This window comes from Mauremys reevesii, linkage group 21 (assembly GCF_016161935.1).
Source record: "Mauremys reevesii isolate NIE-2019 linkage group 21, ASM1616193v1, whole genome shotgun sequence".
In the NCBI taxonomy this organism is placed as follows: domain Eukaryota; kingdom Metazoa; phylum Chordata; order Testudines; family Geoemydidae; genus Mauremys; species Mauremys reevesii.
In genome coordinates, this window is record NC_052643.1 from 9,317,388 (window position 1) to 9,342,431 (window position 25,044).

The window sequence follows — 25,044 nt, forward strand, 5'->3', positions numbered from 1 at the left end:
GCTTTCCCTGCTAGGAAGCCTAAGTCTGATCTGGAGGGCAACTGTACAATGGCCACCAGGGGTGCTCATGTGTTGGACTCAGTGCCTGGCTGGCATTGGATGAAGTGGGTCACCCTCCTTAGCCTCACAGTATGTCCGCAGCGCTTCCATCTGGGCTGCCAGCTCTCTGGCTGAGTGGAGCTGCCTGGTGGGGGCTCACCTTTTGGGCCCACTCAGTCCTGTTCTGTGTCTGACCAGAGGAGAGGCGCTGATTTCCCATTCACTCCACACCCTGTCCCTGCCTCCGGGACCAGGCCTCCTGCCTTGCTTCTACTCTGAGTGCCTGCTGAGCCAGGCCCATCAATCAGCTGGCTTCCCTGCTTGGCAGCGCAAAGCAGACACTTCCGTTGCTACAAGCCGGGCTCCCCACAGGGCAGCCCATTGCATTCTCCCTGCCCAGCACTGCTCGCGGGACCCAGTGACAATAAATCACAATCCTACAGGCCCTTTATTCCTTTTCCTGCTAAATGTTGATAAAGGGCCAGTCACCATCACTGTGGCATCGAGGTGGCAGGGATTCCAGAGCGCTCTGGACTATAGACTTCACTTCAGCCACCTCTGAAATGCAGCCACTTCTGAGGTGTGACTTGGCAGCTGTTTAACAGTTGCCCTGCACAGGGAATGAAGAAGGGATAAAATATCCAGTTGTGGAGTTTAGGGTTACCTGAGTTGGAGTCTGGCCAGGACACTGGGGCTCATCCCCCACCTGCTCCTATCTGAAGTGCCCTAGGATCTTGAATGAGCTGTCAAGACCGTGGAGTGACATGGATGCAGTGGGTGGCGTTATAGGTTTGACGTCACCTTTTGTTTTTCCTCAGGGTTCTCATGGGTACGTACTACTTTGCCTAGAAAGTGTGCTGGCGCCGCTGCAGCCTGGCGGACGAAAGGCCCCTGTCCTCACGCTCATCGGAACGTGCTAATGTTTCCATTTAAAAAATACCCTTTAAAAAATAAAACAAAAAGGAAAAAAAAAACTCAGAGGAAATTGACTTCCCAAAAATTACACTAAACTAACACTCGGGGCCTGGCACGACTCCATTGCAGCCAGGAAGCTTGTAATTAACCAGCTCACTGCCGTGGCCCTGGGAGGGACTGGAATCTCAGAGCAGGAGTGGAGCATCAGGACGTGAGTGTCTTTGAATGAGCGTCCCCAGGCTGGACTGGGTATCTGTGGTAGAGTTGCAGTGGGCATTTTCATGCAGCATTGGCCACCTGCGGTCCTGCTGAGTAGGGCATTCCTTCCCAGATGTGTCTGGTACTCTGTGCATCGTGGGCAGAGTCCTTGTGCTTAGATCTGACAAGGGATACCGCGCTTGCCCAGGGGACCCTTTGTCAGTGAGTGACAGGCTGGGTGTGCTCCTGGAGACAAGGAGCCCAGAGTTAGAGCTTGGCTATGTGCAAACCTGCACTTAGCTTTTTTTTGGAGACGTGAGTTCAAATCCTTACACAAGAGAGGGTGAAGTTTGGTCTCTTCCTAGTTCCCTTTGTGCACGCTACCGTGTGGCACAATTCAGTGTGATTGACAGCTTCTGCTCAGGCTAGGCCCTGGAATAGCAGGGGTGCTGCAGGTCACAACTGGGGTGCAGTGGTGGGGCTCTTTGGGGACAGAGTTCTGCACAGTAGGGTTAGTGGAGGAGGCTGCAGGTCCGGTGTGAGCTGTACTGGATGGAGGATGCTTGCTGGCACGATGCTTGGCTCAGCCCAGCCCTTTCAGCACCGTATGTGTGTGAGGGCTGGTTTCACTCATCAGTTTTTGTCAAAGAAAATAAACAGGCTCCTGTACCTGCTTCTGCGTCACAGAGATCAAGACAGAGGTCTGGCCCCAGTGCTGAAACTGCCAGCATCAGTGGGTCGGGAGCCAGGCACCAAATGTTGCTTTAACTCAGCAGTTGGGTGGGAATTTTCACAATTTGGGTCATCACAAAGAGGGGACTCTGTGTCCCAGCTGAGAGCATCTCTTGTTTTGGGGGTGGGGGGTTGGTATGTGCTAAGGCTGAAAATATTTACAGGTTTGGAAGTTGAAACGCAAACAGGAAAAGCCCTTTTAAAAAATGAGTGTAGTGGATATTCAAAACAGGGATTGCCATGGAAACGCCACAATATTTGCTTAAATTGACACAAAGGTTGCTGGTTGCAGGGTTCTGACTTCTTTGGCTCCATTTTCTTTGGCCCGGCACCTATCACGAATTGATCTCAACAACACCCCCCCCTTTGTTTTGCTGATTTTATTTTCATCTGATGGAAATAAAAAAAACCTCTAGGTTAGAAATCCCACCTCCCAGATCAGCCTGATGCTCCAATCAAATATTGTGGCAGGAACTTTTTTTTTTTTGGTTTCGATTTGTTTTGGTAAAGAACTTAAAAGTTTGTTCAAATTTTTTGTTCCCTCTAAAGAAGAATACAGATTGTGATTGGCTTACGTGGTTCCGGGCCTGACATGTGAGGGGAGGAGGGCAAGAAATGGAGCAGAGGTGGAGTAATAGATCCAAGAGAAGCTAGAGTTGAGAAGAGGGTGGCCTGGTGTTGAAGACAGGGACTTGAGAGATCTGGTGTCTGTTCCAGGCTCTGCCACAGTGTCACTCTATGACCTTGGGCAGCTTGTTTAATCTGTGTGTGCCTCGGTTCTCCCCCCTGTGAACTGCAAATAATGATATAGTAGAACCTCAGAGTTACGAACACTAGTAATGAACTGACCAGTCAAGCACACACCTCATTTGGAACCAGAAGTACACAATCTGGCAGCAGCAGAGACCAAAAGAAAAAGGAAAAAAAGCAAATACAGTGCTGTGTTAACATAACTACTTTAAAAAAAAGGTGGGGGGAGTTAAAAGATTTGACAAGGTAAGGAAACTGTTTCTCTGCTTTCATTTAAATTAAGCTGGTTAAAAGGAGCATTTTTCTTCTGCATAGTAAAGATTTAAAGCTGTAGTAAGTCAATGTTCAGCAGTAAACTTTTGAAATAACCATGATGTTTTGTTCAGAGTTGTGCACATTTCAGAGTTATTAACAACCTCCGTTCCCAAGGTATTTGCAACTCTGAGGTTCTACTGTACTTTCTTTTCTGGCTAGCTTGCAGGCTCTGCGGGGCTGAGGGCTCTCTGTCACTGTGTGGCTATATAGCATCTCGTACAGTAGAGCCATGCTTCAGCAATACAAGTCATAATGAATGACCTGTAGGTTTCGGGGGGTGGAACTGCTATGTTATGGGGGCAGCAAACGCTGCTGAGGAGGTTACAGGGGAAGCCCTTTTCAGCATGTGGCATGGTAGTAGGGCCTGTATCTTTGTAGGGGGGAGAGATAGCTCAGTGGTTTGAGCATTGGCCTGCTAAACCCAGCGTTGTGAGTTCAGTCCTTGAGGGGGCCACTTAGGGATCTGGGGCAAAATCAGTATCTGGTCCTGCTAGTGAAGGCAGGGGGCTGGACTCAATGACCTTTCAGGGTCCCTTCCAGTTCTATGAGATAGGTATATCTCCATATATATTATTATTATTATTAATTACCTGGTCGGTGCCCAGCTCTTCCCTAGAGTGGGATGGTCAAATGGCTGCATGAGATCTGTGACTCAGCACCCGACTGATAATCATGTAAGGATCCCCTGTAACTTGGCCTCTGATTGTCTGTCTCACAAGATGGCTGTGCCGTGCCAGGATGGGCCAGGTCTGTTACTTCTCCCCCAGCTGGCTTGTTGTGGCTGAGCGAGTGCTGAGTTCTGAGTGCTGAGTCACCACTGGTACCCAGTTAGGGCACTGATTGGGCGTGTGTTATGCAGCGGCTGGATAAATAATACACCGTTCATTTCCCTTCCTCAGGGCAAAGAGACTTCACCAAGTGAAGGGAACTCATCAGACTCGCACTGCGTCCATCAAGGACCTCCGGGGAAAAAGCTCCTGATTCCCATCCCGGCTGTGTAGGTTGGAATGGACTTCGAGCCCAGTGACTTGTGGATGCAAGGTACTGGCTTTCCTTCTGTAATCTATTCCTCTTGGTTTGAGCTATGACCAGTATCTGGGTGGGCTCTGGGTGACTTTTGAGTCTCCACAGGCTTTGCTGGAGCCCCTGAGGTGCATTTTTGGTGTGGAGAGACTGTATTTAAGTTGAGGAGGTGGAGTGGTGGAGTCTGTTTGTGGGTCATGGATTCACCATGGCAGGGGTTTGCTTTGGGGTGGTTTACAGGCAGGACTGCAGCATCCCCAGTGCTGAGGGTATGATGCGTCCCTGATGATGCAGCCCATTTGTGCACAAGATGGAGGGTTTGGTGGCACTTCAGACAGGGATGGATCATTTTGAACTACTCCTGTGTTGGCTACCAGGGCCGTAGCTGATAGGGTGAGGTATCTCCTGGGTAATGGGCTCCAGACGATGGATTCCCTTGGTGGGGGATAGAAGAGGGCAGGTCATGATGTGTAAGAACCACGGAATCAAACCTGGTTTAAATCAACGGCTGCTGATTTTCACCTGTCAGACTCTGAAGTCTTTCTCCTGAGTGTCCAGCATTGGCTCTTGGCTGGGGGATCTGCCTGGCTGGGCTGGAAGCAGTTCCTCTGCCTGAACAGCTAGGGCATGAGGCATCCGTGGATGTAACTGGAGACCCCAGCTTGGGAAGGTCTGTGCTGGGAAGCTCCAGGGTCTGTAACGCCAATGCAAACGCTGGGGGTCGTGTTGGCTGTGAGGGTGGGACTCTGACTTTTTAAAAACCACTTTAACCTCTTCACTGCTGGCGCCGGATGCAGCTGTTCTGCTGTGGCCAAACGCAGTAGTGTTTTATGTGGTGCTGGTGATCCATGGGCCTGGCGGTCCGTCAAAGGGCCCATGGGATAGCACCAGAGGTACGTTGGGCTGTGCCAAGTGGTGCAAACAGTGGTGTCCTTCAAGCATTCCCCTAAAACAGGCCTGGTGCAGCGTGACCCAGGAGTGGACATATGCAGTACCTGCCACTGGCAGTGGGATAATACTTGTCTCTGTGATGATGGCCAGGACTCAGTAGGGGCATGGAAGGGGCTGCCATATCGGGTTTGCTGCTGGCTGGAGGAGATGTGGGTAGTGGCTACTCTGTGAGGATGATTTTGCCAGAGCTTACCTCCCTGAGTTGTTGCCACCCTAATGGCAGCATTGAGAGACGAGAATAGCGAAAAACATCCGAATGATGCTCATTCTTAGAGGGGCTCAGTGGATGTATGCATCCTCCGATCACTCTGGAGACCCCAGCTCATGTTCCCTGTAGGCCCCCAATGAAATATTGCTCTGCCAGTATCCAGGGCCACTGAGAGTCAGAGGAGGCCGTAGGACAGAAGGGGAGGGGAGGGTTCAGCGGAAGAGCCAAGAGGGCAGCACTGGACTGGCGCAGCATGAGGAGGGGTGGTCTTGAGACTGAGACACTAGCCTGGACCTTGGGAGATCAGCATTCAAGCCTGAGTTCTGGCGCAGATTTCCTGTGCAGCACGGGGGCAGGGGGAGGGGAGGACGAGTTATTTATGTTCTCCATGCCTCTGTTTCACTGGCGTTACTATTTTTAAATAGCAGTAGCAATGCTTCCCTACCTCCCAGGGGCTCGGAATGTCAGGTGCTCAGCTGCTCTGGTGATGAGCACCTGAGCTAGACCTCTAAGGACAAGGATGCTGCGCGTCAGGAGGTTGATGGCATCGGTGTTCTCCTCTTGCATTGGTGCCTCCCCACTGTTCCGGCACTAAAACTTGCCCAGTGCCTGGCGTGGCTGATTTTGAGTGGCTTAGCTAGAGGGAGCTCCAGGCTTTATCCCTGGGGAGAAGGCTCCGAGCACTCTGGCATCTGTGCACCCAGTTAGAGCCATGGCAACCCCTTGAGTTCAAGAGGCAGCAGGTCTTGCCGCTCAAGGCCCCGGCCTGTTGGCGAGATTTCCAGGCTTTGCTGCTGTCAGGGCCAAAGGAGTAGAGATGTGGGGTGGGGCATTGAGATAAGGGAGCCTTGTGGGCTTCCCAAATCAGATGCAAATACTGGGACTTGGTTGTGGCAGCAGAATCTCCATCCACTCATCCCGGCGTCTGGCTCCACAAATGCACCAGCTCCGTGAGCCCCCAGCCATGTGTGTTCCCCCACCCGAGTGAGAGCCGGGTGCAGGCTACTCAGTTGTCTCTGCTCTGTAACTGGTGAACAGGCACATCCAGTCTGAGGGGAGAGGGCAATCGGAAATGATCACATGGGACAGTGGGGAATAATTATCCAGGATTAGGCTCTGTATTAACAGGCACAGCTCGTCCTGCAGGAGCTGCAGGTAGACTCACGGGGCATGGCGAATTGGAAGGCCCTGGCATATAATGACAGCTACAGGGCATCACAGTCTGGCAGAGGACTGTATGGTGCCTCTGAGGATCATATTTTAGGCTAGGTGGAGAAGAGTGAAGATGATACACATGTGAGCAGCTGGTACGTGTGAACACACATGGGCTCCATCTGGATATAGACCATCTCAGGGATGGCACAGACCCAGAGCAGGAAGAGAAGGGGCTAGAAACTGTATAAAAGGCTGGGTGTGTGTAGGAGAGAGAGACCTTTGCTTCTGCCAAAATCCAGACCCAGTGGCACAGGACAGTTCATCTGAGGAAGCAGCTTCCAAGGCTCCAGGTCAAATTCTGCAGTTGAAGGTGAGCACTGACTCCGAGAGGAGGCTGGTATAGCAGGAGAGTCCTTTGGCCCTTGGTGGGGGATCTCTCAGATCCGCACCTCTTCTGAGCTTTGTCTTCTCCTGCTGGACACTTTGCACAGCACTGATTGCCCTTCAGGTGTTGTTTTCCAAGGGCTGGATCCAAAGCTCATTGAAGACAATACAAGTCTTTCCATTGACTCCAGTTTCCTTTGGATCAGGCCCCAAGAGCATCCACCCTGGCTTTGCCAACCCATAGCAGTTTTCTGTTGTTCCCCCAGAATTATTAGAGTCTCCGGAGTGAAGGGGGCTGCCTCTTAGCCTGTCGGAAACGTGGGTTTGTGATCCCTCTCGCCCTGGACTGGAAACCCCCTTGTTCCAAGTCTCAGCCCCAGAGCACGTTTTATTCCTCCCATTTTCAAAGTAAGCTCAGTTTACTTTGGACTACGGCTGCTGCTTGTTGACTCCCTGTCACCCATCCCTCAGCCCCTGGCTCTAGCTGGTCTGTTTCACTTTCTGTTTATGCTCAGTTTCAGGCTGTCAAGCCCTAGAGCACACGAGGGGATTCTGCCCACACAACTGCAGTTTAGGTTTCCAGCAATGGGGAGGAATGTTCAAATAACACAAAAAAAACCGAATGGAAACACCAGCAACCTCCTCGCCGCCCCAGGTGACACCTAAATTTGGGGCTCAAGCCAAGTTGACAGCTTCTCTTTACTGGGTCAATGGGGGCCACTGAACACCTTCCTCCCAGTGAAATCTAATGGGAGCTCTGCCCATGATAGGGTCAGACCTTGACCCACCACAATGGACCTTTTACAGCTCCTCACAGGACCTCCTCACAGGATTCTGAGCTGGCTGGAAATGTACAGCTGCCTAGCAAAATCATTGTGGCAATTTACCAGCCTGGGTATGAAATCGACTCGCCTGCCTTTGCCAGCCGGGACACTGAATGATGGGTGATTTGCCCATTAGAAATATATATACGCATTACTTGCCTGGGATCAGTGAAATTTTCCCAGTCTGGACAGTGCCTTCAGGTAAACGCTATAATATGTCTATTGACTCAAGTATACAGTATCTATTAATAACATGCCATAACCTCCCTACTGGGGCTATCCGGTATCTGCTGTAATGTACTGACCTGTGTTATAATAACCCAGGACCCACCAGTAACAAGCTACGATATACAGTCTTTACTGGTAACATGCTATAACGTACCCAGCTAGGCTGCAGTATCCCTGCCAATATTGGTAAGCTATAAACATTTGGAAATAGGAATAGGGGTGCAGACCCTCAAACTCAGCTGAAATGTATTGGGCACAACAAGCTTTGGGAGGCAGGCCAGTTGGTACTTGCAGGTGTATTGGGGGTGGGAGGCATCCATTTTCCCAGCAACATACCAGGTTTTGTTCCCCTTCAATCCACACTTGGCAGGAATAAGTAAAACATTGCTGGGTTGCTGTGGGGGGCGGTGAGAAGCGACTCTGGCTGCCAGTTGTGCCCAATCTAAAGTGATGCTATGCTGCCAATTTGGGCATGCGATCCCTTTTGTCCTGCTTGCTGCGTCTCCTTGGGGGTCCGTCAGTCTGGCCTCCTGCCCTGGTTATCTGTGTGCTTCTGCCATTACCCATAGCGTGGGTTGTGCGTGAAATGCAGAACCTGCGGAAAGCTGCACCAGTTCTCTGCTGCAGAAATGTAGGGGTGTGTGTGATGGTGGGGCACAGGGGGACAGGTCAGGCTGGGGGCCGTAGAGCCCTCACACAGCTAGTTGGTTTGTATCTTAGATGCCCCTCCAAATAGTTTGTCTGGGGGTAGTGCCTCGCCCCCAGAATGAAGTGGTGTGATCCCAGCCTACCAGCCCTGTTGATCACACGAGGTACCAGGCTAATCAGATTGACCATGCCCTCTAAAGCAAGCTCTGATTGGACCAAAGATTTAGCCTGGCGCCTGGGCAGGCTATTCTGGACGGGTCTGAGCTCTGGCTCCTTTCTGAACAAAGCAGGCCAAGCTTTGTTTGAGTGGGTGCTCTGACACCTAGCCCTACGGCCTGGCCCGGCTGGACCCAAGAGCGCTTGGACAGAGCCCTTCTGGTATGGCAAAGCGGTGGAAAGAGAGGATGTTAAAAGCCTGTCTGGGATAAGAGCAGGGTTGTCACATCCATCTGCTCAGGCCCTGACGAGCAGCAGATCCATATTGTTAACATATTGTCTGCCATATGGACTGGCTCAGCTCTCCAGGAACGCTTGGGAGACCTGACCTCTAGTGTGACAAGATGCGAGCATGAAGGACGGGTTGACAACAGCCCTTGGGTCTCAGAGTGTGAAACCGTGTTTCAGCCACTTCCGCTGCCTTTCGCTGTGCTCACATGCGCTCGTTCTCGGAGGGTTTTTTCCTCCCTCCCTTGCTTTCCGCATCCCTGGTCTGCACTAGATCAATGACCTTCACTCATAACCAGACTGGACAGTTCTAACTCCCTCCCCCAGGCCTTCGATCAGATGTTTGGTTGGAGGCTGTGGAAGGCTGAATGGGGGGAAGTCAAAGGAGGGGAAAGAAGATCGTGCATTCAGCAGGCCTGATAGCTAGTCCTGCCATATCTCGTCTCGGAGCAGGACTGGGGGTCCTGGGCACCCCCTATTCACAATGATACTGAGAGATGTAGGTGCTTAGTGTCACTTTGAAGATCTGGCCCTTATTGGTGACCTAAGCAGATCGGAGAGGCTCAGAGGTATTCAGAGGCGGGGGCTGATCCCAGGGTGGGGAGAGGGGACATTCACCTCTCAAGTGGCACAGAGCGATTGTGGAGCAAAACCCGTGGTAAGCACAGGCCAACTCCCTTCAAACCTCCCTGCAGTTCCAGCCAGCCCACTGGCATCACGCATGCAGTCAGCTGGGTCACTGGACTGTCTCCTGCCTGATGGGGGAGCCCACTGCCTCATGGGAAAAGGTTTTACTGGATGGCCAGCCCAGGGCTTTGCAGGCAGTAAATAGGTGGGCTGTGGGAGCTGATCCTCCATCCCTGAGTGCAGAGAGCTGTTAGGTGGGAGCAGGTCTGCTAGAACCCAGCATGCCAACATGCGTCTGCAGATGCAGACCCTCGCAGGGTCTCAGAGCCCGGGCTCCGGCTCCAGCCCGAGCCCGACCGTCTACTCTGCTATTTTTAGCCCTGCAGACCAAGCCCCACGTGCCCGAGTCAGCTGACCCAGGCACTGAGTCTCCCTGCTGCAGGTTTTTTATTGCAGTGTAGACACACCCATCGAGACCAGAGTCCACAACAAAACCCCGTCGTCTTGACTCCTCATCCTTCACCTTAACCACTCAGAGAGCTGGCGTGAAATCCTGACCCCAGTGAAGTCCATAGCAAAACTCCCATTGACTTCAATGGGGCTAGGATTCTCCCTCCCCCCCCCCCCCGGACCTTAAGGGAAAGCTATACCCCATTCAGGAACTTTATCTCCAACTGCAGAATCTTTCCTTCCCACATACATGTAACCCTCTGAACATTAATCGTGTGTTTTGTGCACTGAGGGATTGCAAAATAAACAACAGTGATGAGTGTTAGTTTATCTACTTAAGCTTTAGTGATGTAACAAACCTCATTTTATGCTAATAATGAGTCAGTAGCAGAGTTGGGAGGAGAACTGAGATCTCCTGACTCTTTTAGCCACTAGACTGTGCTTCCTCTCTAATCTGAATAAATCCAAGGCAAGTGCTTTCTGCTGTAATAAACAGCCATGTGTGCTAACAGGTTGCTGCACCTTTATTGGAAGAATAACTAGAAGCAAAGCTTAATAAAAGCCTTGTAGTCTGCAGTACAGGGTCTCGCTAACTTTAGGCTCACTTTCATCTCTGGTCTAGGGCAATCAGACCGATCCAAAGGCCATCAGCAGGGTATACTATAAAGCAGGGTTATACTTCAGTTCATTTGCATAGCATGATCTGATTGGCTAGAAAATAGTCCCGGGCCACTGACCTTCTGGAGTTTGCCAGAAAAAAAGGGTTTGAAAGGCATTTGGACCAATCAGTGCTAAGTATGCAAATGACTTTCCAGACATAACACTGTAAAAAATGTGGTTCCAAGGAATCTATTGATAAAACCAAAAATTTTAAAAATGAGCAAATAAAGTAAAGTAAACGTGACCCCTTCTGATGCATTCCTCTGTGGGGTACATTCCAGCGCTAAGACTCCATCCATAGGCATACAATCAGTCTGCAGGACGGCATTGGAGGTGGGGCTTATCTTACTAGTTGGGTTGAACATGCTAAAGTTGTTTTGACATACTGTCTTTGTCTACTAACTTTACATTTTAATTCTAGGGGGTGGTTCTTTTTTTGGGGGGGGCAGTAGTTCCACTGATTTACTAGTTAGAGTAACTTTAAAAATATGCCAAGTCATCAGACAGTGTAAATCAAATTTAAGCACTGGTGCTATGTCAGTTTGCACCAGCTAAGCTGAAAGTCTGACCCAACCTATTTGTTGTGATTCTGGTTGAATTGATTATTGCGTGTCCTATCGCTTTAAAGCCAAGAGAAATGGGGAGAGGTCAGAAGTAAAGTGAGCAAACAGTATTGCTGACACCAAGAGTTCAAAAAACACAAGTTGGGCCCCCAAAATCATGAGATTGGCTTAAAAATCAAGAGATCTAAAGAGATAATAAATTTGGGATTCTTTTTATTTGCGCTCTGGTCTCTGTGCCTTTAGGGTGCACATGGGTCACATTTTTAGGCTTTTCCCTACAACCACGAGGACTGGGAATGTACCTTTTTACAAAATGAAAACAGAGGATCTCAGGTAATCGGCTGCCACTGGGGGGCTTGGGCTTTAAGAATAACAGTAACCATTGTGAGGCTCCTGGGAGTTGGCAACTGAACGTCATGCCAGTGAGCTCGGCTGGCCTGGCGAACAGACTCTCCAGGGATGCAGTGGAAGCCTCTCTTCTTGGGACTAGCGAGAGCCCCAAAGTTGGGGAATGGTTTGGTCCAGGCTTATCTTTACCTGGGGCCATTTGGAACTGGATGGAGTGGTGTAGAGCATAGACTGCGGGGGAGAACCCTCTCCTGACCAGGCATTTTAAAGGCCTTTGCCAGCTCCAATGTCTGTAATGAATTGGTAGCTGAGCATCCCAGGCCTTTGCAGTAGTTGATGGTAGAGCAGGGAGATGCTGTGTTTGGGTCCCAACAGGGTACAAAGTTGGGGCATAGGAACAGCTCTTCTGGCATCCTCTCCTGTAGCAGTAATGACCTTCTTTGCCCCACCCCCAATGGATGTGGCTTGACCATAGCCTCGTTTATGCACGTGACCGTGTGTGCATTAGGAAGGGAAGGGGCTATTGTCTGGTGTCCTCAGAGGCCTGACTGTCCTCTCCTTTTCCCCCTAAACAGGAGACTCCCTGGCTGAACCCCCACTCTCCCAGCCAAGGGGCCTTGCAGGAGATCCCTGGGGAGGGAACTGTCAGTGCTGCTCCTAGGAGGCAACCAGAGGGTGATGAGAAGTGCTTCCTTCCCCTTGCACTGGGGCTGAGGGCGCTGACCCCGCAGCACTCCTGCCCATGATGGGCGGGATGGAGGGGAGAGACCTAGCTTGGGGAAAGGGCCTAGGTTCTCTTCCATGGAATTACTAGACCCAGGGATGGGCCTGAACAAGCACCCTAGGTCCAAACACCCTCAGACACGGGAAAGGTTCTGATCCAGACCTAAACTTGGAACTATTAAGCCGCTACCTTTTGGCCATCATTCTGGAAACCCAGGCATTTTCAGAGCTGCCTCTCCCAACTCCTCCATGCTCAGCCCCGAGGAGAGCTGAAAATGGCCTGGGGGGAGGGAGAGGGAGCAGATGGATGTTGTTGAGATTCCCTCCAGGAAGATTTCTGAAGCCCCTTCCCGTGTGAGGTGGCAGGATCCCTGCCACTGGGCCCCACTTGCTGGTGCCAACTTCCAGTAGCCCATGAGCACTGTGGCTCCCCTCCCCATCAACTTGTGGCTCCCCTGTTTTAACCTTCCCATGTCCTCCCCTGACCCCTGCTGTTCGTTCCCCTGGGCCACTCTTTATGGGTTCACTGGAAACCAAACGCGATTTTTCTTTCCTTTGTTTGCCTCACTTCATTGCTCCCATCTGTTCCTCTAAGTCCCTCCATTCTTTTCTTTGCCAGAGCCCTGTGGATTTGCTGCTCTCTACTGGCTCAGTGGGCTGCCCCTCTGGACAAGGGGGTCCAGTACATAGGCCTGAGTTGGAGGGGTGGAGAATGTGCCTCTTCAGATTAATCAGTGTTTTCTCCTCCAGAAGCGCTACTGGGGAACGGCAATTAGAGCAGCCTGGTTTTTTATTAAGTAATTGGTGGTAAGAGCTGGTAATGAAGTTTAGCGCTGTTGTGACTCGATATTTCAGCCTCACTGGGTTGAGTCAAAGCAATCCAACCTGGGAGCGCCAGTCCCCAGCAGCAGCTGCGCGAAGGCTTTCTAGCGGGTGCAATTTCCAGCTTGTAGCACAACTAAGGCCCCCCTCAGCATGACTGCTGGCCCTGGGACACAACTGGCTGCGGGTGGGGGTCAGACTGTGTGGGAAAGGGGCACATGCTAAACAGGAGGAATGGCTTTCTCTGATTTAAGATGCCCATTTTGTAAATGAGGAAACTGAGGCACGTTAAAGTGGGGAGTGATATGTTCATGGACAGCTGGGAAGAGAACCCAGATCTCCTGTCTCACAGTGGTCTGCCCTAACCACTAGACTGTGTTGCCTCTTATTGATGCACCTCTCTTCTCATGTGTAAATCAAACTTCTGCTGGACAGGGACAGCAAGGAGGGTCAGTGGGGAAGAAGAGAGTGAGTGCCCCCAGCCCAGTGCCACGTGCCCCCAGACCACATGGGGTTCTGAAGACTTTCAAACTGCTGGAAGAAATGAAAATGTTCAACTGTGGAGGGAGAAATACCACCCGCCATTCGTCTCTCCAAGCGAATCACACTTTCACATGTCCATTGACACGCAGGCTCACGCTCATTCAGGCCATGCACCCCTGCGCCGGTGGGGGTGGGGGAGATGTGAGCAGCTGCGAAAGCTTCGCACCTCCCCTTTGAGAAGGCAAGAGAGGAAAAGGGATGTTATCACTTTAAACAGCCACATGCCAAGCTTCTGCTGTCCTGTTTTATCTGAAGTCCGACCGCATGTTGTTCCAGGGCCGATCCGCTTTAGCTAATTAATAATCTGACAGGAGCCACCCAAGGGATTAGCTGCTGAGATGAGCTAGGCCAAACCCCCGGCAAATGAGCCCCGCGCTCCCTGGGGACGGGGAGGTGCCAGGGGGGTGGGGGGCAGGCAGAGGACTGCACCACTCGCAGCAGGGTGACGAGGCCCTGATGGGGATTTATGGCATCTGGGAGGGTGAAAGGGATGCAAAGGGTTGCGATTTATGAGATGTAAACTAATAAATCAGTTAGGGGAGGGGGGAGCACCAAATTAAAAGATAACGTCTTAAAGGAGCAGCATTAATTTATTACGTGGCTCCTAATAGGGGCTGATGGCAGGCTGGGAGGATTCCCAGTTACAGCCCAGTTACAGGTTCCTCCCTGCTGGGTCTGGGTGGTGGGGAGAGAGGAAGGAGGTAGTGGCAAAAGAAATGACATCTGTTCTGTCCCAAGTTTCATGCGTGCAAGTGAGCAAGGGCTCAGTTTTTATAAGCAGCAAATCCCCCCCCCCTTCCCCGTCCTTCCCCCTTCCCCCTGGAGCAGGGGTAGAGAGGGGAGCCCAGGCCCCTCTCCCACCTTTGGGTGCAGGTGATCACTGAAGTTGGGGTGGAGGGGTTTGCAGGAAGCCATTAAAGCCCATGTGGCATGCAAGGGGGGCTGTGGATGCAGAATGGCTCAGTCTGCCTGAGCAGCACCTCCCCCCCATTGGGTTCTAACCTTCCTTAGCTAATAGGCTCCTATTCCAGCAGTGCTGCTGGTGACCTGCCAGCTCCTGCCTATCTCCCCTCTGTGGCCATTCCTTCCATGGATATCATGCCAGCTCCCAGCAGGGGAGATGCACAGCCACTGGAGGATTGACTGCTCACCGGACTGCCTAGTCAGTCCCTACTACACAGGGCTGGCACAATGCTGGGATCATTGGACCTCACAGCTCCTCCTGCCCCTCCCATATTGCTAAGCGGGAGAAGGGTCCTGATATGGAAAATGTTGAGAGGCCCTGGTCTGGTGGTGGTCCTTTGCCCGTGCTGTGCAGACAAAAGCTCTGGTCCCAGCCCTGAAGAGCTTCCAATCTCAGCTTCGGCGTAGACTGTGTGACAGCAGCGGGTTGTGGAGAAGGTTTGACCAATCAGGTCATGCAGCTGCACTGGTTCATTACACACATTTGTCATTGTGCAGATCATACAGATCTCCAAGTATGAAACCCACCTGCTTTTTGTGAGGCTCTCTGCTGAATAACCCTGCTGGTCTGATCACTTGGCTGGGATCAGGGGCACCTGAATGCTGATCCTGGCTCTGATGCTGATTCTCTCTGTGGCATTGGGCAAGCTACTTCCGACTTGGTTTTCAGGGGGGCTGGCACCTGCTAATGCCTGCTGACATCAGTTGGGAGCTGTAGGTGCTTAGCAGCTCTGCAGATGAGGCCCTCAAGCTTTCTGCTTTCCCTATCTGTATGACGAGGAGAATAATGTGGGTCCACCTGGTGCAGGGGTGGCTGGGGTTCAGTTAGTTAATGTCTGCAAAGCGCTATGAAGATGAAAAGCGCTAAGTGTTGCATCTCCCATAAGCTCATCCCTTGAAGGATCTGAAGGTCATTCAGACAGCTACCTGATTCTGAGCCCCCTGCAGCTTCATGCTGCTCCTGGGACTCTGAGAGGTCTGGGATTTACTGAGGGTTCAGAAGAGCCATTTTGGTCATGTCTTTTATTGCAGCTGTTAGGAGAACAAGCCAGGCTGAGATGCAGCATGACCTAATGGATGAGGCAGTAGCCTGGGAATCAAGAGACCTGGGGTCTATTCCCAGCTCTGACTGTTGCTTGGGAAAGTCACTTTACTGCTTTCTGCCTCAGTTTCCCTTCCCCGATCTTTTGTCTGGTCTGGTAAGCTCTTTGAGGCAGGGGTGCTCTCTCACTGTTGGCATGGTGGCCAGGTCTGTTGGCTCTGCTCTGATGTAAATAACAACACATGGTGGGATTTTCCTAAGCCTTTCCAAGGGAACCCTAAGTCTCTTCCCCTCATGATGGTGACAGACAGAAGCTAGTGCAGGAGGGCACTGAACCTGGATCAGACAGTGAAAAGCCCTTCTCCGTGGGGGACCCAGGAGAAGGCATGGAGTCCTTGCCAAAGGCCCAGCTCTCAGCATTCTTCCTGCAGAGCTGGCAGGCATCCCGTCCTGGTCTGAGTTAGGTGTCGGCTCATGCTGCCCTAGCAGCTCTAGTGAGATCATCCTTTCCATTGTAAGTGGCAGCCCATCTCTGAAGGGCCTAAGAAGTTCTAACAAACCCCACCTGTCTTACAGAAACCCAGTGTGGATGTGAGCCCAGTTCGAGGCTCCCTTTGGCAGCCTGGGGGGTGAGTGGCAGGTAGCTCAGTGGCTGTCCAGCGCTGAAGGTGTCTTGGTACCGGGGGGGAACAACCCTGCAGGGCTCATGCATGGAGTCTGAAGATTGCTCCTTCCATGGCACAGATGGAGGTGGAGCCGGCTTTGCTGACTTCTCTCAAGTGCGCACTTGCATTGCTGGGGTCTGAGCACCCTCCGTGGCTGCGGTGGGGGACTGAGTACCATGCCCAAGCTAAAGCCAGTGGGACCTCCCTGCTTCATGTCCCCCCTCCAGCTGCTCATCCCAGTGCTGAGGCAGCGTCTTGTGGTGGGAGCGTGTGGGGAGGCTCTTCCGGAGGCTGGGCTGGCAGTCGCGCCGCCACCACCTCTTACACACACAGACGCGGTTTGGCCTCCCTTGTGCGAAGCTGCCAATTGCCCACGCCGCCTCCTGACCAACATCATTAGTGTGGGTATTTATATTTCATTAACGACATTAAGCCAAAATGGTATTAAAAGCAACACCAGTGATAAATAGCTTATTAATAAACAGGGAGCCGGCGCGCAAATTCAATCCCTTCCTTAAACGCCTCTCTTACAACTCAAGCCAGCTGTTTAACCCCTGCCATTCTGGAAGAGATTGGGGGAGACAGGTAAATCAAGCTTGGGAGCAGTACAGTAGAGCACAGCTTGTCCCACACTAAGACAGCTGATTGGGAATGGGGTTGGGGAGTGGGGGGTGGATGGGTGGGTATCTTTAAAATATCAGTTCAGTATCTCATAACTCCTCTATCAGGATGGGCTGTAGACTCTGCAAGCAGCAGCAGAACAGGGAACATTAAAGCAAAAATCCAGTGAAATTGAAGACCAAGGCACACATCTCTCTTTGATTTTGCACTGCTCCTTCCCCGCTGCCCATGAGCACTCTCCGGCTCGCTGCAGTGAGCTCTGAAAAGAGCCAGCCCTGTCCTCCCTTCTCCACACATGTTTATTCTTGGGATTAAGAATTTTAGAAATGTGGCTTTTCTGGTCAGGTTGTCAATCAGTTAATTATTATTTTTTGTTTTTGTTTTCCCCCCACTCCTTTATTCTGCTAAATGACTCCACTTCCCCTCAGATACAAAGGCTCCTTTATTGCTCTTCTGTTTCCTCCTTCCAGCAATATATTTATTTCCTTAGAAACTTGGATCACTTTGGAGTTTGGCTCCCCCAGCCCCTCAAACCACATCTCCTAGCTTGGTCTCTTCCCTTCAAGCACAATACCTTTGTATACACTCATCCCCATGCCCAGAACACAAGCCTGCTCACGCGCACACCGCGGACACACATGGGAGTGCTCTGGCATGCTCACTCACACTGGCATTTCATGTGCTACACAACACCTTTTATTGTCTCCTATTCTACCCCATGCCCACTTCTTGTTACTCACACAGCACACAAGGGCATTCTCTCACTTGCTCGTACTCTATCCAGTCTCTCATCCAGCTTGCACACTTGTGCTACACTCCCCATGTGCCCAGTCTTGCACATGCACCACATGTATGATCTTGCACACGACTCATTCTTTCTCACGTACTCCCCAGACAACAAGCGCAGACACTCGTGCATGCTGACGGGCTCCTGACATGCAGTCATAGTCTTGCATGTGACGCTACCATGCACAGGACCTTCATATCCAGAATATGTGCAGACTCCCTGCTTTTAACCACCTTTGGCTTGTATCCTCCAAGGTTCCTGGTTTAGCGGGATGAGCAGTTTCTGCCATGGACCTAGGCTCCCTTCCCGCCCGGACCTTTCCTGAAAGTGGCAGAGGATGGAGGGAGAGACAGTGGGACCCAAATTGTAACCAGTGCAGGATTTGGTGTCATCTTCTATATTCATATTCAATTGCCTTGAACTTCCTAATCAGGGTTCAGCCAGGGTCTCCTTGGTGTTCTCTCCCTTCCTTTCCAACCTGCAGACTCTGCGGTTGGGGCTGGGGGAGAGGGGCTGCAGTCTGGAAGGGGAAGAAAGTGAGAAGAGATGTGGCCCCAAGGGGTTGCAGGGTGGTCTTTCTTCCATAACCATCTGGCTGTGTCTAGTACAAGACGGAGAGCTAATTAACTAGAAGGGGCAGCTTTCAGTGTGTGTTGCACATCATTGTGGCAAGGGCACAGATTCGTGTGTGTTTCGTGTGTCTATTGGTCAGCAGAGCCACGGATCGGGGGTGTGCGCACACTAGGGACTGGTTTCTTACTGCATATTCCAGCTCCCTAGAATACAGACTGTGACAGAGACAGGAACTGATGGGGAACAGGAGGGGATAGGGTGACTGTAAAAGAAAAAGTTTCTTCCTTTTGCCTCTAGAGAGAGAAACTTTATACAGACACCTGGACCCCAGCCGGGGTTGGAGGCCTGGACCGTTGAAGGGAGCATGGACCTTGGAGGCTGGGGTCTCCCTGGTGGGAGATTTGGAACTCTGCTTTTTTGGTATGTGATGGCAGTGAAACAAAATTGGTCCTGGGATCCAATCTTCTTTGAGTCATGAGTGAAGCTGGTTTGGTGGCTTCCTTCAAATCTCCACCACCAATCCCCATAGTTTGACGCAACTGATCTGAGAGGTCTAGGACTGAGAAAGCAAGGTCAGGTTTGAGGGGCTTTGGCAGAGCGGGATGGGGAGCCAATGGCTGGGATAGCAGGGGGACTGAGGCTCCAGACTGAGGTGCATGGGCAGAACTGTGTAGAGGAAGAAGCTTGTACAGAACCTGTCTACACCATGCCTGGATTATCCCAGCAAGATCTTTCCTTCACTCTTACAAGTACTGAGACTCAGATATTTCAAAGCAGGGGGGAGTGAAGGGGGAGAAAACAGGCATCAAGATAATTATGATTTCCCCAGAGCCGTGCAGGGAAATCGGAGGCTGGCATCCAGCAACATCTCCTCTGTCTCGCTCTTGCCACAGCATCGAGGGTAAACAAAGAAACAGCACAGCTTCCCAGAGCCAGTCCGGCAGTCCCTGCTCCTGCATGGAATGCAGAGGCAGAGGGATTCTGCCTTCTGGGTCATGAGAGGACATGGACTTATGCCCACATTGGCTGCCACGTCCGGTCATTGGAAGGAGCCATGTGGTGAAAACCGAGGCCAATGAACTCGGCACAAAATTGTGAGAATGTTCTGGTTCTGCATGGCTGGAAGAGGTGCCACTATGTGGAGGGGACCCAGAAGCCTATGAGAGAGTCACGCAGCTCCATGTGCGAGATTCAATGGTGGAGAGAGCGATTGAGAGAAGCAGAAGTGCCTCTGAGCATGTGATAGCTGCACTGCGGGGGACTTCTAAGGAAAGGCTTTGGAGACATGCACCCTGAAGGAGTCCCTGGAAATAGCCCTGAGTGAATCCTCCAGATTCACTCCTACCAAAAGGAGGCCATCCTCACAACCTCACCCTGAATGGAGGCCATCTTGAGAGAGGCCTGAATTGTTGCTTCTCTAGGGACAATGCCAAGTGTCCTAAAGGCAGAGGGTGGTAAAATATGGTTTCTTTACCTTTGCTCCACTCCCTCAACTGAGCTATTCCCCACACACATGTTGAAGGATCATGGATTGCATATTGATTCCAGTTACCTTCAAGCTCTGAGATGATAATTTTTTTCTAGCCAGGTGAGGTCTTGCATCCCACCCTCAAGCTGCTTCCTCCCTTTGTCTGCATGGTTCTCTGCGTCTCAATGGCTTTTTACCAAAACCCTGAAGCACTGGGAGCTTTGGATGATGGCTCGATCTCACACTGCTGGATGTCCTCTCCTTCTGGAAGAGACTAGACCCTGCTCTCGGGGAAAGCTTCTGTTCCCTGCCATGTTTCTGCTGAGGCTTGTTTCATGGGAAGATTTCAGGCTTCTCTTATCCTGAGGAGCATCGCTTGGTCAGTCTGCAATGAAATCCCTGAGGTCGTTGTCTGGAGTCAGCTTCATGTCCGTGTCCCACTTCACACCCTGGCAGTGTAAAGAAGAGGAGTTCCCTCACTCCCATCCCAGCCATATTGCTCTGGAAGGCTGAGTTCTCCTGGGAGCTGTAGTGAGTTATCTTTGTGACCCATGGGGGCTGATCCCAATCAGAATCCCAGAAATATCTCTTGTGTTCAACCCCTCCCCTCCCTGCCACCCCCAGCTCTTCCGCATGCCTGGGAGCTGCTTGTTCCATTATGCTTTAATACATTCACAGATTGTCTAGTCTGACCTCCTGCAGAGCCCAGGCCATTGAACGTCCCCAAAACAATTCCTAGAGCAGATCTTTTAGAAGAACATCCCCTCTTGATGGTGCTGAGACCATTGTGACCCTCTCTCTGTAACGGAGCATCATCCCTTGAAAGGAATTTTAATCAAACTCAACTGAGGAGTGCTGAAAAACACAAGGAAGTAATTAGAAATGTGAATTTATAGCCTCCTGAAATATCTCCCCTCCCTCTCTCACGGCACAAAATGTGTTTATCCACGTCCTCCCCCCACCCCACCCTGCAAGCCTGCCTCCCAGCATAGCTCTCATTGCTCTGTCCCTTTTCCGCCACGGCCTTCCTTGTCCAAGCCTGGCTTGTCGCTGAGCTCTAGCCCCCAGGGCTTCCACAGGGAAAGGAGGAGGAGCCGACCCGGTTCTGTGGGAAGCCAGCACGATCCTTGAACCACGTCTTCTTTGGGGACTTAATAAACCAACCTAGTGACAATCCCCAGTTAGCCCTTGCAGGTTTCCTGTCAGGCTGCTCCTAAGGCGGTCTTAACAAGTGTCTGTGAACCCCTTACTGCGCTGGCCTCCTGGGGAAGGCTAGGCTGGAGAAGGTGGTGCTAGGAGGGTGGATCCAGCTGGAAATTCAGCCACAAGTGGTTGAGCTGGATGCAGCAATCCCTGGGTGCTGTTCTCTGGCCTGTGCAATCCCAGAGGTCAGACTAGATGATCCCAGTGGTCCCTTCTGGATTGAAAACCTGCAAATGTTCTAGAAAGAGCCCCTTGCAGAAAGTAGTTTGGCCGGGCCCCATAGCCAAATCCCAGGGAGGAGTCAGTCACCCAGACAGCAGCTCTGTACTGTATGTATTTGTCTCTGTGGTTTGTGTGTCTGGGCGTGTGGATGTTCTGCTCTGTGTGCGTGTGGGTTGTCTTTAAGACCTCTGTGGGAGGGGTGGAGAAAAGGAGGGGAGACTCTAAACCCAGCCCAGGTGCCGCTTTGCTTTCTTTTCCAAAGAGCTGGGCTTCCCAGAGGCTAGATGGGAACTCTGTGTGGGGAGGGGCTGGGATGGCATAGGAGGTTGGGCATACAGGGACCTTCCCCCCCACCCCTTCTAAAGCAACAGAACACATGGCTGGTGGGTGACCCAGGGGCTCTGGAACGTGATTGCTGTCCAGACAGCTGCCAGCCTGGGTCAGGATTATGGAGAGCTCTGGATTTGCTGATGGAATTTCGCAGAAGTGGGTAAATTAGACTCTTTGGCTGGATGATCCTTAGGTGGATTAAAGGCAATTTAAAACTCCTTCTTTTTCCACTCCCTCTTTTTTGGGGAGGAGCCCAAGGGGTAGAATTCCTTTTCCTTGCTCCAGGGACAACTCCCAACAAAAATGAGGGTGAGATTCTTCCCTTTTGATAGTTGATTAGGGTGTGGGGGGGTCCTGAGCCCTGCTGAGTGGCTGGCTTGAATCTGGATTCCACTGGGGTTGTTGGTGACAGTCTGTACCCACCAGATGGCAAGTGCCTCCTCTTCCCAAATTTGATGCCACATGGGCAGTTAACACTGGCCTCATCCCGGGCTGGTAACTGATGAGGGCAGCAGGGAGAAGGTGGGGGTAGCCTAGATCCTCCCCAGGGATCCACTCTTGTGCTCTCATTTTCCTATAACCGTGTTGGTTTTTGGCTAATTCAAGACCTTGTGGTTTGCCGCCTGTGGGTTTTCTTATTTAGTTCCCCAGCAATTAACTCTTGCACTATACCAGGTTTTGGTGGAGCCGGGCAGGATCCTCAGCTCCAAACTTTCTGATCTTTTCCCTTTTAACTTGTGTCTTGCTCTCCGCTTCCATACCCCCTCACCCCCCTCGTACCCACCCATCCCCTCTACCTGCATCCCTGATGCCCCCTCTTCTTGTGTTCCCTTGCTCTCCCCCTCCCCTTGCTCTCCCCCATCTCCTCAAGTCCTTCTCCGCTTGCCCTGACCTCTTCTCTCCCCTTGCTCCACACCCGATCCTTCTGGAAAGGAAAGGGAAGGCAGACCCAGAAGAGCATTGACCCACCTTCGGACCCTGTATGGTTTTCAGTGGGCCAGGGAGCCCAGGTGATCCCATGGTTAAAGAGGCCTCAAAAAGGCTTGGTCCTGTCCACTGTCTTGCCCTGATAGTGGGCCCCTGGAGTTGGGGGTAATGTGAGGGGCAGGGCTGGCTGGCTGTCCCAGCTGTGCTGCCCTATGCAGGGAACAGACGGGCTCAGCTTCTTCCTCGCTTGGCATCTCTGTCCTTTCGCTGGCACATCCCCAGAGGGCTGTCCCCTCCCCTGTCCTGCTCACGCAGCACCGTGGAGTCTGCTCCTCCCCTCCTGGCCCACATGAATTTAAAGTGGCCTGTAACCGCTGCCCAGGGCTGAGACGGCCTGCGTGGACTCTAGAGTGGCAGCTCCTAGAGCGAGACTGTGTCTGGCTGGGCTGCATTCCTGGGGTGACCCAGGCCACGCAGCTTCACACCCAGCCAGGGCTGCTGGAGCCATCTGTCCCTGCTTGGGCCTGACCCCACACTGATCTGCTTCATGTCTACATGGGCTTAGCTGACAAGGCTGAACTTGTGCCGCCCACTGCACTGAGATCGTACCCACTCCCAGCCCCCTGGCAGGTGACCGGTCAGAGTTCTTGTCACTCGCTTTAACTTGGAAACTTTCTGCCCAACTCTTCTGGAGGCTCCCAGCGAAACAGCTGAGCTCCTGTCAGACACTCACAGGAGGTAACAAATGTTAGATGTATTTGTTGTTCTGAGGGTTGGGTTTTTTTTTTTTCCTTCCCCCAAGAGCTGTTTCCTTTAAGGCCGTGCAGCAGTGCAAGCAGCTGTCCATTTCAATAAGGAGTGTCAATGCAGAAGCACCTCCCCGTTCCTGGGCTCACTTCACCCTCCCTCCCACAGCACCCCCTGCGATATTGTCACACACGCATCCTTTGTGCGTGTGCACACGTGGCTGCAGGACACTGCGTGCAAATGCCCCTGGGAGCAGGCAGACAGACGGACGCTATACTCACCCTCTCTCAAGCTCACTGGGCAGATGCGAGCAGCGTGCAGTGCGCAGCCCCAGCCTGCACATACATTTACTTGTGGGTGCAGACACAAACCCGCATGCTCACATCTGCACAAATTTGCTCTAATACACATGTGCACGCACACACACCTGTCCACACAAGTGCATGCACACATCTCATACACACACACCTATGCTTTCCAGACAAACACATCCTTGCTCACACACTTCCCTGTGCATGGCCACTATGCACCATACACTCTCACATGGTGCCTTCAGGCACCGCTCTTTGAAATCTGTGCAAACTTTTTTTTTTTTTTTGGAAGCAAAATTAATAGCTTCTTACAAAAAAAAAAAAAAAGAAAAGCAAAAAACCCACAAAAACCACACATGTGCACACAAACTTTCTGTCATCTGCAAAAACATACCCAGTCCCAAAAGCTGGAGGTCTAAGACGGTTGGAGTGCAGGAGGGAGGAAAAAACCCTGGTTTCCAAGGACTGATTAGATGGCATGCCAAGTGTATTAAATTTTGCAGACATTTTAACAGCAATATGCTAGATAGTTGGGTGTCCCCTGAGGCTGCTGGATTTTTTATATCCTTCACAGAAGGTCAGAGCCCTCTTCTGCCTGCCCCCCCTCTGCTGTCTCTCTCTCTCTCTCTCTCTCTCTCTCATCATCCCTCATTCCCTTTCTTTCTCTCTCTCTTTGCAGTGCACTCTCTGCTTCTCTTCTCTTGCTCAGTGCGTGTAGGAAATAAAAGGCCAATTATTTGCGAGTTCCCCAGTGAGTGGAAAAACTCTCTCATTCCCTCGTGGTCTTTTGGTGCAGGGATGGGCATGGTGTCCCTTTCTTTCTTTCCTTATTACCTCCGCCCCCCAAAACTGCATTGCCCCCCCCCGTTTATTTTTATAGCAAAAAAAAAAAAGGCAGGAAAAGAATCCATCTGGCGTATGAATAATTTAAATGGCTCAACTCTGTTCCTGTTGCTGTTGTTTGCTCTCAGTTCTTCTCTTCCCCCCCCCATAATATTCCTCCCCCCCAGGGTATGGGACTCAGAGATAAGGATGTGTTGATTCGTTGGAGGGGTACGACACTGGAGCTAGGCAGTCACCACCCTTTAGCAGTTTGGCTGAAGTTAGGGGGTCGCTGGCCTCCCTGTATCTCTGCTGCACAAAGCTGCTCATGAGTTGCTTGCTGCCCAGCTGGCCAGAGGTGCCATCCCTATGCACAGTCGGAGCCTTCCCTGGGTGCTCTCCTACTGTAGTGCTGCTGGCCTTTTCCTTGGGCGCAAGGCTCTCTTGGCAGGTGCCCATCTCAAGCGGTTCCCCCTCACCGGGGAAGGGAGAACGTGTCCCTCGTAAGTGGTGACAGGGGTTGTTCTCTAGCTTCTTCACCTCCTCTTCTTGTTGGGTCAGAGGCCTAAGAGATTTCCCCGTTGTCTCCTCCGCCTCTCAGAGCGGGGTGCCTTCTGCGCTGCCGAAGGCTGGGCCACCTCCTTACCTGTTCCCCACAGCCTCCCTCCAGCTGCTCTCCCATACTGGCGCATTTCCTCAAGCGTTCCCACCAGTATGTGGGAAAAGCCCAATACCACCTGCCTCTCTGGAGCATTATTACGGGGCCCTCACGCAGTGGGGGGGCTGACGGGCCAGTGCAGCTGTGGGGTTTGC

General features: G+C 51.8%; 1 protein-coding gene across 2 annotated transcripts in view; it reads left to right on the forward strand.

Moving 5' to 3' along the window:
• The window catches only part of CASZ1 (castor zinc finger 1), a 258,564-nt gene that overhangs the window by 40,736 nt on the left and 192,784 nt on the right, over positions 1 to 25,044 (forward strand). For both annotated transcript variants that reach the window (XM_039509271.1, XM_039509273.1), the window contains exon 2: positions 3,849 to 3,990. The gene's annotated coding sequence lies outside the window, so the exon portion shown is untranslated. The remainder of the gene's footprint in view (positions 1 to 3,848; positions 3,991 to 25,044) is intronic.